Below are 8,107 nucleotides of genomic sequence, written 5' to 3' on the forward strand. Positions count from 1 at the left end.
AGAGACATAACTGGATGTCGTGAATATGAATAAAACTGACACGATTTCTTTACACTTTCGAATTCGAATTGATAGTTGATTGATTGTGTAAATTGCGAAACTTTCCCCCTTTTCACTACTAAAATTTTCAACGATATTGAAGTCATTTCGGATTTGCATATTTTATTGAAAGAAACTATCAAGATTTTTTTTTCTTCCAAATAAAATTTTTTATTAGGCTCATTTGCTTTAGCTTAACGTGGCCGATTGTCTTGTTGTTAGGGAGAGAGAAAGGGATGCCGTATTACGAAGCGGCATACTCCCCAGTTAGTAAGGGGACATAGGGAGGGTGGGACCTACACAGTATTGAATTGAAATTTGAATACATCATTGGTTTGTGGCATACATCTTTTAGACACATTTTGCGTTCGATGAATCTTCATGTTTTTCAGCTTGTAGCAATGAAGAGATTATTCTGGATTGGGATGCTTCGTTGGTGTGTTCTGACGTTGATGTGACGTTTTTGGGTAGCTTCCAGCAACTCAGTCAGTTCAAGGCAGATGCATGCTCCGAAGCATCGTTTACACAGGCCATACTTCCAGCAACGTAAAGAAGAGTGCGGTAGAGCTGTAGACGAGAAAGAGATAGGGAGAGCACTAAATTTGAGCATTGATAGTTTTCAAGAAGTTATAGATGAGAGTCATATAAGGAAGATTTCGAGTTTCCAAGACGTCGCGGACTGGTACGAAGGGTGGTATACCTCGGGCCCGAAGGGAACCTATGAGTTGGGACCTGGCATCACAATACTCGACACATGTCCAAACAACATGTTCGATGTCATGATAACCCTCACCGCAAACGCAGACACCACTCTCAGCGAGCCCCACACGACGGAGATGCGCGCTGAACATATAATGATTAGACATGAGCCTTGACATTACACGAATAAAGTCTCGGCTCACGTCTAACCCCCGGAACCAAGCTTTCGTCGATACCTGTGGGATTATTGAGTGTAACCATCGTCCCAGAGTTCCACTATTCCATGTATTCTGCCAGCTAGCTAGAGTTTTCTGACGACAGCAACTGAAAAATTCATTGAGGCAGATTGGTCTTTCATAGATATCACCTTCTAGTACGCCCACCTTGGCTAACGAGAGCCTCAATGGAACTGAGACTGTCCGATACAATGAAGTAGTGATCTGTGGGCAGAGTGTCAATGATCTCAAGGGTATACTGAATTGCAGCTAGTTCTGCAACGTAAACTGAAGCTGGATCACTGAGTTTATAGGAAGCGGTGAAATTTACATTGAATATACCGAAGCCAGTGGACCCGTCTAGATATGATCCGTCAGTGTAAAACATTTTATTACAGTCGACTTCTTTAAATTTATTATTAAAAATTTTTGGGATCTCTTGAGGGCGTACAGGATCCGGGATTCCACGAATTTCTTCTTTCATGGATGTGTTGAAAAACACAGTAGAATTAGAAGTATCCACAAAATGAACACGATTGGGAACAAACGAAGAAGGATTTATATTCTGAGCCATGTAGTCAAAATACAAGGACATAAAACGGGTTTGTGAATTAAGCTCGACGAGCTTTTCAAAGTTTTCTATCACCATCGGATTCAAAATGTCGCATCGGATTAGCAGTCGATATGAGAGATCCCAGAATCTGTTTTTCAACGGTAAGACGCCCGCCAGCACTTCAAGACTCATCGTATGAGTTGATTGCATGCAACCCAAGGCAATACGTAAACAACGATACTGAATTCTTTCCAGTTTAATGAAATGAATATTCGTAGCGGAGCGGAAACAGAAACATTCATATTCCATTTCTGACAATATCGTCGTTTTGTACAACCTGATCAGGTCTCCTGGGTGAGAGCCCCACCAAGTTCCGGTTATTGTACGAAGGAAATTGATTCTCTGTAGGCATTTTCGTTTCAAATACCTTATGTGACATCCCCAGGTACCTTTGGAATCGAACCAGACCCCGAGATATTTAAATGTGAAAACCTGAGCTATGGTTTCACCCCCTAGTTGAAGCTGTAATTGCGCAGGTTCTCGCTTCCTTGAAAATACAACCAGCTCAGTTTTCTCCGTAGAGAACTCGATACCCATTTGAAAAGCCCATGTCGACAAGTTGTCGAGGGTATCTTGCAATGGTCCTTGGAGATCGGCAGCTTTGGGTCCTATAATAGACACAACACTGTCGTCGGCAAGTTGTCTTAGCGTGCAAGATGTGTTGATACATTCATCAATGTTATTTACGTAAAAGTTGTATAAAAGGGGGCTTAAGCATGAGCCCTGAGGAAGACCCATGTAACTGAATCGCTTTGTCGTCAAATCACCATGCTTAAAATGCATGTGTTTCTCGGACAATAGATTATATAAAAAGTTGTTCAAAACTGGTAAAAGACCATGCTGATGCAACTTCTCAGATAGAACGTTAATGAAAACTGAATCGAATGCCCCCTTGATGTCGAGGAAAACTGATGCCATTTGTTCTTTACGAGCAAATGCCATTTGAATTTATGTTGAGAGCAACGCTAGACAATCGTTCGTTCCTTTGCCCCTGCGGAACCGAATACAGGAAAGCATAGCAATCGGCCGATACGAATTGTGATCGGAGGCTGGTTTTCCAGGTTTTTGAATAGTAATAACTCTAACTTCTCTTCATTCGTGTGGGACAATATTACCCTCGAGGAACTTGTTGAATAAATTCAACAAGCGCCTTTTGGCAGAGTCGGGCAGATTTTTCAACAAGTTGAATTTAATTATGTCTAACCCCGGGGCTCTATTGTTACACGACAAGAGCGCAAGTGAGAACTCTACCATCGAAAACGGTGTTTCGTTTGTATTCAATGTCGCGACGCGGGATATCTTCTGTTCCGGAACAGAATCAGGACATACTTTCTTAGCGAAATCAAATATCCAGCGGTTAGAATATTCCTCGCTTTCGTTCGCGTGATTTCGATTGCGCATGCGACGGGCCGTATTCCAAAGAGTGCTCATTGCTGTTTCTCTCGTTAATCCGTCAACAAACCTTCGCCAGTAACCGCGTTTCTTAGCTTTAATCAGACTTTTCATTTGAAATTCTAACGCCGCGTATTTCCGATAATTATCTGGAGTTCCGTTCCTTCTAAAAAAAATGAAGGCTGAAGCTTTTTTCGTTTTCAGCTCTGAGCACTCTTTGTCCCACCATGGGTTGGGAGAACGCATACTAGTTTGCGCGCTGGGTACTCGTTTCGTCTGAGCTTGAATTGCGGTGTCAAGAATCAAGCCAGCCAAAAATGTATACTCTTCCTCCGGAGGAAGCTCCCTTGATGTTTCTAGTTTCTCAGATATCGAGCTCGCGTAACGTTTCCAATCAATGTTTCGTGTGAAATCGTACGAAACATTGATTGTTTCCGTTGGTCTTCCACGGTTGGTGATAGAAACTATGATCGGCAAGTGATCGCTACCGTGAGGATCACAGATTACCTTCCACTTGCAATCTAACTGTAGCGAAGTCGAGCAAAGGGATAAATCCAGCGCACTTGGTTGTGCTGGCGGTCTAGGGTTCCGTGTCATTTCTCCCGTGTTTAGAATTGTCAAATTGAAGTTGTCACACAGATCTTGGATTAACGAAGAACGATTATCATCATATAAGCAGCCCCATCCTGTACCATGCGAGTTAAAGTCCCCTAAAACCAGCCGCGGTGAAGGAAGAAGTTCTATGATGTCTGCAAGCCGACGATGCCCTATCGAGACTCTGGGAGGAATGTAGATAGAAGCCATACATAGATTTTGCCTTTAATATTAATTTGGCAAGCAACAACTTCAATTCCCGGTGTCGAGGGGAGGTTAATACGATAAAATGAATAGCACTTTTTAATCGCTAAAAGTACCCCTCCATAAGAGTCTTCTCGGTCCAGGCGGATTATGTTAAAATTATGGAAGTCGAGGTTGATGTTAGAAGTAAGCCAAGTTTCACTAAAGGAGAATACATCGAATTTATGAGTATGTATTAAGTGTTTGAAAGAATCAAGTTTTGGGATGATACTTCTGCAATTCCACTGAAGCACAATGATCATATCTTCGATTCTCAGTGGTAAATTATCCATCAAAAGATACGATCGCTGCAAGGAGGGGCCATTGTTCAGTCAACTGGTTTAAAAATGTCCCTACTGTTGGCAGTAGAGCAGTTAGGAAGCTTTTCAGAGGATCAGTAATATTGAAGGCTGTCAATATCCAGTCCACGATATCAGAAAATTTCAATAATCCAGCGTTTGTTGGATTTTCTGGTTGTGCTTTGGGGTCATTCGGGTTTTTTGATGCCCCAGGAAGTGCTGGGTACTCCTTATCATCCCTAAGTTTTTTGAACCCAGGAGGTGTTTGCTTCGGTTTTGAGTCAGCACTTTTTGTTTCCGTTTGGTTCTTTTGTGACGAAGAGGACAGTCTGAGGCCTTTACGAGGAAGCTTGGGAGAAGCCAGATTTTGTCTTTTCCTGCTTCCTTCAACCTGTGTGTAGGAAGGTCCTTCGCCTGGGTCGTCAGAGGTATCCTCTTCAACTGGCAAGATTGCAAACGGGTTCTCAGGGGTCGATGGAGTGGTTCTTTTCAAGATTTCCGCATAAGAACGTTTGGAACGTTCGTTCACGGATCGCTTCAATTTCTCCGCACGCTGTATGTACGTAGGGCACACCGAAAGATCATGAGGATTCTCCCCGCAGTAGCAACACTTTTCCACTGCTCTTCTGCAGAGATCGTCCTCATGGGCCTCTCCGCATTTGCCGCATCGCAGTTTGTTGCAACAATAGGTTGCCGTATGACCTAGCTGGTTGCAGCTTGTACAATGCATTACCCGCGGTACATACAGCCGAACAGGTAGACGAACTCCACTCACTACCAAATAATTTGGAAGTGCAGATCCGGCAAAAGTCACGCGAAATGAGTCCGATTGGTAAAATTTACCATCTATCGATTTGGAGTGCAATTGCTTGCACTCCAAAATTTTCACTGGTTGAAGGTCGGGGTTTTTGAAACGGCCTACCCCGTACTTCATCAGATCTTCGATTGTCAGACTTTCGTCACGGACCACACCGTCGATCTCCACCACATGAGACGGGACGTACACGCGGTACTCCTTCGTGAACAACTCGCTGGTAGCAATCTCGTTTGCTTGCTTCAGGTCGGACACAACAACGCGTAACTTGTTTGGCGAAACCTTATCTATTGTTTTTATTGCCGAGTAATGTTTCGCCAAGTCCCGAGCAATATTTAAAACTCTGAGAGACTTCAATTTGGGCCGGAAGTATACTACCCACGGACCCCCCGAGCCATCGTCTTGGTAAACTTTTTGGCGAGCAGGCAATATCTTAGAGGGAGATGGAGGCATCGGAGAGGGAGATGGCATCGGAGAGAGAGAGGGTATCGGAGGGGGAGATGGTATAGGAGGGGTAGATGGCATCTCGGAAGCAAACTCAACCTCTAAATGTTCTTCGTTCATTCGTTCAGCTTCACCCTCCTCCGAGACACCCCCACTGTCATCAATATTCATATTTAAAGTGCGGGAGTAAAGAAGTCTCCCGCACTTGAAATGAGAAAGAAAGAAATAAAATGAAAAGAAAATATATGAATAGTAAAAGTTGAAAGAAAAAGTTTGAGAACAGTATGTCACGGTAAGCTGTTAGGTGAGTTGCTCCTTCACTCCTTCGTTGTGCTTCAGCGTGACCTTGACTCAGGATTTGGCTGCTGCGATGCGGGTAGCAAACAATAGAAATAACTGCTGCCAAGGATAGCACAATAGCGTCTACTGTCGATACCGATACAAAACCGGTACACAGACAGAACTCACTTGCGGGGATGCTACTTTTTATCACTTTTATTTAATGCCTATACTACAGCCTCTGCTGTGATAGGCACCTTCGTCTTACCGATGTCGATTGTTAAAAAAACGCGTGTGCTCACTTCGAACATTCGGTTACGAATGAAACTATCAAGATGCTGTACAGGATTCATTTATGCCTTTTAGAAGGACCAAATTGTGGAATTCTCTACGATATTTAGCACAGTTCGGAACATTTATCTCGAACGATTTTCGCTCAGCGAAAAGTGCACGAAGCAAATCAAATTATTTTGGATTTTCACTAAATTTCTACTTCTACATTCTACCTTCGATTTGCAAAGAAGTAATCTTAATAGTTCTTTAGATAACATTTAGAGCCATTAGAACGGCTGATTTTATATAATGTTGTCCACTTTTCGTTTTCTTAGTCTCCAGTGCAAACGACCAGTAGCTCTGCTGTCTGACGCAATCGCTTTTGTTTGAGTTGAAACGTACAACCCGCGAGACATCCGCTCGCAGTGCCAAATGATGCGAAACTGGTTTAATGCATTTTCTCGCCTTGACGACCGGAAGGCAAATGAGAACTACGACCTGAGCGTTTGAGGTTTTTAAACCACGCAGAAGGTGCGCTCTCCGATGCCGCTGTTTGAATGCGTCTTCTCGCCCCGACGTCTGCTTTCTTCCATTGCACAAGAAGAAATGATCGATTTTCGACCACGGTTCCCCTTTTATAACGTTCAGTTGAAGATATGTGCCTGACTACCTCAAAATCGTCGTCCTTGTGCGAAAAACCCAAGCAAAAGTAAAGAGTTTTCCGCGTTGTTTTAAAATTTTCAGCAAACCTAATTTTTGAGTTGTTTGTGGTTATCTCACACTGTTCAAAATATTATCCTAAATTCCTGATCATATTTTTGATGAAATAGTGAAAGAATTATGTTGCTGCCATTAATACAAGTCGAGATATTCACGATTAAGTTCTGCCCATTCTTCCATATGGCTAATTTTGAAAAGGCGCCCCATAGTAAAGTAAGTCGTATTCACGACAAAAAACATTTTTCGTATGAAATCTCAAAAAGTCCTCATAATGAAATTATCCAGATGAAGACACCCGAAGCGAACACAGCGACATAAATTATTTTTTGACTAACTAAGCAACACAGCGCCTCGGCCATAAAAAATATAAACACGGAAATACACTCAGAACGATCCGATTTCATACGCTTACATAACCTCGTAGAAACAGCTCAGCTCTAGTAATTTGGTGTGATATACTACTAGAGCTAGAGAATAAACATTCGCTCTCATGATGCGTGCACACTTCATATAACAGTGGTGTATATGTGTGTAAGAGAAGAGCTCTCGATGTCAGTGCGAAGGGAGAAATTATACTTGCTCTTCGTCACACATAGCAGATGGACATTTCTGCCTACAACCACATTTACGAGTTCTCCTACTTTACACAGTGACACTCACCACCTGTTATACACTCAGAATACTCCCACATTATCTACTTACAAGACGATATGATTCTCCTTTTTGCCTTTCTCTATAGTGTACGATATGTACGATTTCTTTTGCACGATTACTATTTTTGGGGACATGTTAAAATGTTGGAAGGATTTCTTTTCTTTTGCCATTGAAATGATGAAAGAACCTTCACCTTTAGTTGTTCGTTCGAGATTTGTTTTATTCAAATGTTTTAAAGTTAAGCTAACCTGTTCTATGATGTACATAAGGTGGGAGGAGCCAGTTACAATACTTTCGTTAAATAAATTGTTAGTGGGAGAGAGGGAAAAGAGAGAGAATATCGATTGGTGCATCAATGCAGCAAGAGGCGATTGAACCTATAGCGCATTACGCAAGGGAAAGAATTGTCGCATCGGCGGATAGTGTGAGAAGCTTGCTTAGCTCGCCGTGTGCAGCATATGTTGCAACACGGACGGCTAGCATGGGAACTTAATGTGAACCAAATGGTTGGCTCTTGGGAAATGTAACGATCGTCAAGTGTTTTTACGACCTGTTACTAATTTGGATGCATGGTACTTAAAGGATAAAGAATGTAAGGATTGGTGTTTGGGATTTTCGGTTTTGGTTTATGATCTGTGATCAGAGAAGGATTGGTTAGAGATCGTGTGAATGCTGGAATGTGGGAAAGTGTTTAATTTGGGTTAGTCGGATCAATATTATCATGCTACATCACCCTCCTTTGGTTGAATGATGTAACGTAGTGTAAGCATTCAATTGTAATCGAACTGGCTCCCTAACATTATTAATGAATAGTGAACATTGAAGTGTG

Source organism: Malaya genurostris, chromosome 2, assembly GCF_030247185.1.
Source record: "Malaya genurostris strain Urasoe2022 chromosome 2, Malgen_1.1, whole genome shotgun sequence".
Lineage (NCBI taxonomy): Eukaryota > Metazoa > Arthropoda > Insecta > Diptera > Culicidae > Malaya > Malaya genurostris.